We start from the raw sequence: 6000 nt of genomic DNA, 5'->3' as shown, positions 1-6000 counted from the left end.
CTGAGCCTGAGGGCAGGGGGCATTCAATTGCGCAATGAAGGTTCGGACAGAGGGTTGGTAGGTGACAGCCAATAGTTGTTTGGAAGCCTGTAACTGTAACCAAAAGCACACAGGAAATTGGGGGGTAGACGGGGGGGGGCGCAGGACCAAGGCTTCGGAACTAAAATCGCAGGCAGTAATGAGGCTGGCGGAGGACACAATCGCATCAAACTGCGCTGCACGTGATGTCATGCACACGCGCTGTTCCAGGTTTTGGTGCACGGCCCCAGGACGATGAAGATTGATCTTCGCAAGAAGAGCACCTTTCAAACCACGCGTCGCTCTTGGACGACCTGATCAGCATGGAGATATAGGAGCACTAGGCCCATCGAGCCTGCACTACCATTTTGTTAGGCTTGGCTCTTCTTTATCTCTTTAATCAATTCCTTACCCTTTCTCCATATCCTTTAGCCCCCTTACATCCTAAGTGAGTATAACCATTGGTTCTGCATCTATAGTCCTTGGGAACGGTGCATTCTACATTCTGAATCTATTGTCTGAAGATTTTATTTTCAATTAGCTTTTAACAGGCTTATTTCTAATTATTTTTTAACTTTTTCTTTCTGTCTCTTTTATCTCTCTATTATGTGTCAGCTGTGGCTCAGTGGGTAGCACCCTTACGTCGGGGTCAGAATAGTTGTGGGTTCAAGTCCCACTCCAGGAACTTTAGCACAAAAATCTAGGCTGACACTTGGTGCAGTGCTGAGGGGGTGCCGTCTTTCGGATGAGACATTAAACCGAAGATCCATCTGCTCTCTCAGGTGGACATAAAAGATCCTATGGCACTCTTTTGAAGAAGAGCAGGGGAGTTATCCCAGGTGTCCTGGCCAATATTTATCACTCAATCAACATTACTAAAACCAATTATCTGGTCATTATCACTTTGCTGTTTATGGGAGCTTGCTGTGTGCAAATTGGCTGCCTCGTTTCCTACATTATAACAGGGACCACATTTCAAAAGTACTTCATTGGCTGAAAAGCGCTTTGGGACATCCGGTGGTTGTGAAAGGCGCTATAGAAATGCAAGTCTTTCTTTTTTCTCTTAATCCAATCCTTCTTTCCCTCTCTTTATTTCGCTTTCTGTACCTGATTTGACATTGAATTGACTATTCTACCTGACGCTTCCTGGTTCAGACTCTGCGCTGCTCGTTAACAATTCTTCCATCTGATTGGTTAAGGAGATGCACAGTTGCTTGACCTGTTCCCACCGGACCTAGATGCCCTGTAGAGGGCGCTGTGCTTTTTGGATGGAGCTGGCTGACAGCAACTTGCTGTGCACAATCCTGTAGAAGGTCTATGGGCAAGTGTAAGTCTAACGAACCGCTCAGAGCAAAGTCCGGCCCATTGTGCTTAACTCTATTACATATTTCACACATTACTCTGGCCTTTAATGGTGTTTGTGTCAGTTCCTCGAATCCATAGGTCTTCCTTTAGATTCTTAATTCAATGAGCTACTGATTGATGGTCTCTCCTGTGTTCTGTGTCCAGGAGAAACTCCTGTGCTATTCATAGATTAAATTGCAGTAACTCTCAAACTGATTCATTACCACATCCAATACCAGACTCAGTTCTTTGAAGCTGAAATTACTTCTAGCCCAATAACCGGTAGGAAATTGTTCACTTTCATCGTTTCGCTAGTTTATTTTCCATTTGTGGCAACAGTTGACAAAAACAATTTCAACCTTTGTTTAAATCTTTTTTCCAATTCCCTACAAGGTTTCCAGTCAGCTCAAGGCTAAGTGGAGGTGGCAGTTTTGTCAACTTTAATGTACTTACTTTACTCACGGGGATCTCCCAAATTTTTTCAGTCACTTGCGTGATTCATGATTTTCACTTTCTCTTTCCTTCCTTCACTCAGCACGACTGTGCCGGGAATTTCCTTGGCGGGGGGGGGGGGGGGGAGGTGGTGGTGGGGTTCTCTCGATCAGCCATCAGCTGCCATATCTTCAGAGGAAACCCCCAAAAACACAGCATAAACGGGTTTTCCGCCAATGGGTTTTTCGCCTCAACTACTCCTTGTCGTTAGCAAGCTCCACATTCTAACCACTCTCTGGGTAAAGAAAGTTATTGTACACAAGGTATGTTCTGCTATTCTTCACATTGTGAATTCCCGATGTCAGTGGGGAATGAGAACATTCCCACCCATCAGTTGCAGTGAGTCTGACTCACCAATACAACAGACTCCGGTGAGGGATATTGGTATGTATTAACCTTGAGCTCATCCAAAACTCAGCTGCCCGTATCCTAACTCGCACCAAGTCCCGTTCGCCCATCACCCCTGTGCTCCCTGACCTACATCGGCTCTCGGTCCAGCAACGCCTCGATTTCAAAATTCTCATCCTTCTCTTCAAACCCCTCCACGGCCTCGCCCCCCCCTAATCTCTGTAATCTCCTCCAGCCCCACAACACCGCCCCCCCCCCAGAGATCTTTGCTGTCCTCCAATTCTAGCCGCTTGTGCCTCCCTGATTTTAATCGCTCCACCATTGGCGGCCGTGCTTTCAGCTGCCTGGGCCCTAAGCTCTGGAATTCTCTCCCTAAACCTCTCTGCCTCTCCTCCTTTAAGAGGCTCCTTAAAACCTACCTTTTTGACCAAGCTTTTGGTCACCTGTCCTAATATCTCCTTAATGTGGCTCGGTGTCAATTTTTGTTTGGTCACGCTCCTGTGAAGCACCCTGGGGACATTTTACTATGTTAAAGGCACTATATAAATCTGGAGTAACCACACCTTTCATCAGGGCTGCTATGTCGCATAACAATGCTTTTGTGTCCTGAGGTGGTTGTCAGACCCTTTTGTAACTCCCTCTCCTTCTCTACAATCTTCACACGTTTAAAACCCAAGACTTGGCACCAATCGCCAATTTCCTGAAATAAAAACTAAAATGCTGGAAACACTTCGCAGCAATGTTCCCAGGGATCCCATGCAGCCCCTTAAAGGGGCCACGCGACAGCAAAAAAAATTTAGAGGGAACATTGGTCAGCGGGTCCGGCAGCATCGGTGGAGAGAGAAATAGAGTTAACGTTTCAGGGCGATGACCTTTCATTCGAACTGGAAGAAGTTAAAGATGTAACAGTTTATAAGCAGGTACAGAGCCAGGGAAAAGTAGGGGCAGGGGGGGAGAAAAGAATAAAGGGGAACTTGAGTAACAGTTTTGTTTAGGTTAAATTTAGTTCATTTTAAAAAAGAAAACAGTTCATTTCTCCTGGCTTATAGAACATTGTGATCACACCAAACACGCATCTAAAAATATATTAGAACAAAATGATTTCCTTAGTTTTACAGAGGCTCACACTGCACCATTATAAGGCGATGTCTATGAGATGCCTGAATTGTGAAATGTCACTGATATTACCTGCTGCAGCCTGGAAGGAGCCCGTAGCATAAAAGTTAAGGCCACGTTGACATTGACAGCTACAGGCAGTGCTGTCCATGATATCCTGATTCACTTTGTTCTCTCTCCTATTCTTTCTTTTTAATTGGAGGTCATGAAAGGTCCTCATGTAAGTCTTTGCAACCCTGATCCTCACCTGAAGGTGCTGACTGGAGTACGGTTCAATATGCATTAGGTGGCTATCGCGAGCAAGAACCCAGGCCAAGTTACCCTTGCATAGCCTGGGACTAAGCCAATTGTGGCAATCCTACTGTGATCAGTCAGAAGAGTGTTGCTTAGCTGGATTGAAGCTGGCATCTTCTGATAAAAGACTTGCATTTATGTAGTGCCTTTAATGACCTCAGGACATCCCAAAGTGCTTTACAGCCAATGAAGTACTTTTGTACTGTTGTAATGTAGGAAATGCAACAGCCAATTTGCGCACAGCAAGCTCCCAGGAACATCAATGTGATAATGGCCAGATAACCTGTTTTAGTGATGCTGATTGAGGAATAAATATTGGTCAGGACACCGGGGAAGAACTCCCCTGCTCTTCGAAATGATGCTGTGGGATCTTTTACGTCCACCTGAGGGGGCAGACTGGGTTTCGGTTTAATGTCTCATCCGAAAGACAGCACCTCCGACAGTGCAGCACTCCCTCAGCACTGCACTGGGAGCGTCAGCCTAGATTTTTGTGCTCAAGTTCCTGGTGTGGGACTTGAACCCACAACCTTCTGACTCCGGGGCAAGAGTGCTGCCCACTGAGCCACAGCTGATACCAAGCTATGCGGCTCAGTTAAACGCTCGCTTTACTGACCCGTCTCTCCCATTCAACCCATGTGAATTTTGCACCTTGGCCCTTTATCCAGATTTCTCAATTTTAAAGAAGCCCCACCCCACATAAATGCAAGGTTATCCACTTTGGTGTCAAAAACAGGAAGGCAGATTATCTAAATGGCAATAGATTGGGAGAAGGGGAAGTGCAACGAGGCCTGGGCGTCCTTGTGCACCAGTCGCTGAAAGCCAGCCAGCAGGCGGTTAAGAAGGCAAATGGTATGTTGGCCTTCGTAGTGAGGGGGATTGAGTACAGGAACAAGGATGTCTTGCTGCAGTTGTACAGGGCCTTGGTGAGACCACACCTTGAGTATGTGTGCAGTTTTGGTCACCTTACCTGAGGAAGGATGTTCTTGCCATGGAAGGAGTGCAACGAAGATTCACCAGGCTGATACCTGGGCTGGCAGGAATGATGTATGAGGAGAGATTGGGTCGATTGGGCTTATACTCGCTGGAGTTTAAAAGAATGAGAGGGGGATCTCATTGAAACTTATAAAATTCTAACAGGACTAGATGCTGGAAGGATGTTCCCGATGGTCGGGGAGTCCAGAAGCAGGGGTCACAGTCTAAGGATAAGGGGTAAGCCATTTAGGACAGAGATGAGGAATTTCTTCACCCAGCAAATGGTGAACCTGTGGAATTCTCTGCCAAAGGCAGTAGAGGCCAATTCATTAAATATATTCAAGAAGGAGTTGGATATATTTCTTAAGGCTAAAGGGATCAAGGGATATGGGGAGAAGGCAGGAACAGGGTACTGAATTTGGATGATCAGCCACGATCTCATTGAATGGTGGAGCAGGCTCAAGGGGCCAAATGACCTGCTCCTGTCTTCTATGTTTCTATGCTCTCTCCACTGAGAGGTGAAAGCACAACAGAAAGAGAAGGCATTAGAAAATATCTTCAAAATGGAGTCGGGGGAAGCAATGCAGAGATAAATGAGTAGCTTTCCTGCACCAAGTGTGAGTCGGTGCTGCAGCTCAGTCATGTAGAAAATTATTTCAAAATGTTCCCTCACCTCCCCCCCTCTCGAACATGGAATTTCAGTGATTATGTTCCCCGAGGATGCCCTGGCTCAGACTATCAATCCAAATAACACGTACTGCGAGAGAGGAACCCAATCCTCTTGCACCTACAGGTGCCCCACACAGAGCCATTAACCTGGCTCATTAACCGGGACAAGTGCAAACTTGTCAGGAAGAATGAATGCCTGAGAATGAAAACATCTCACCTTTCACAGACCTCCTTTCACTCTGTTTTATTGGAGAGCCAGTCTTGCCATCAAGAGCCTATTAAAAATGTCAGCTAAAGATGCTGCAGGCTTGCTCGTCGGATCAAATACAAGAGACCATTCGGCCCAGTGCCCGTGCCAGCTCTTTGAAAGAGCTGGCCAATTAGGCCCCTTCCCCTGCTCATTCCCCACAGGAAGGGTCGAAGTAATATTTGCCCAGCCTCTCTGCCAGTTGAGAATCAACCACTCCAGGCCAGCCCTCAAATATTTTGTTGGATAGTTTTCCAGGTACTCTAATGCTTTGCCCAAGGGGCTAGTTTTCCTACAAGGTTCTGCAACTTGACAATGAGATAAACTGCCAGCAAGCAGTTTGTGGCGAGGGATAAATGTTGGCCCGGACACTGGGGAAGAACTCCCCTGCTTTTCTTTGAAGAGTGCCGTGGGATCTTTTACATCCACAGAGAGCAGACGGGGCTTCGGTTTAATGTCTCATCCAAAAGACAGCACCTCCAGCACTCCCTCCTGTACTG

The sequence above is a fragment of the Somniosus microcephalus genome, chromosome 31 (genome assembly GCF_052327205.1).
Source record: "Somniosus microcephalus isolate GS21.2 chromosome 31, FLI_Smic_1.0, whole genome shotgun sequence".
Classification (NCBI taxonomy): Eukaryota; Metazoa; Chordata; class Chondrichthyes; order Squaliformes; family Somniosidae; genus Somniosus; species Somniosus microcephalus.
Note: the sequence above shows the minus strand (reverse complement) of the source record.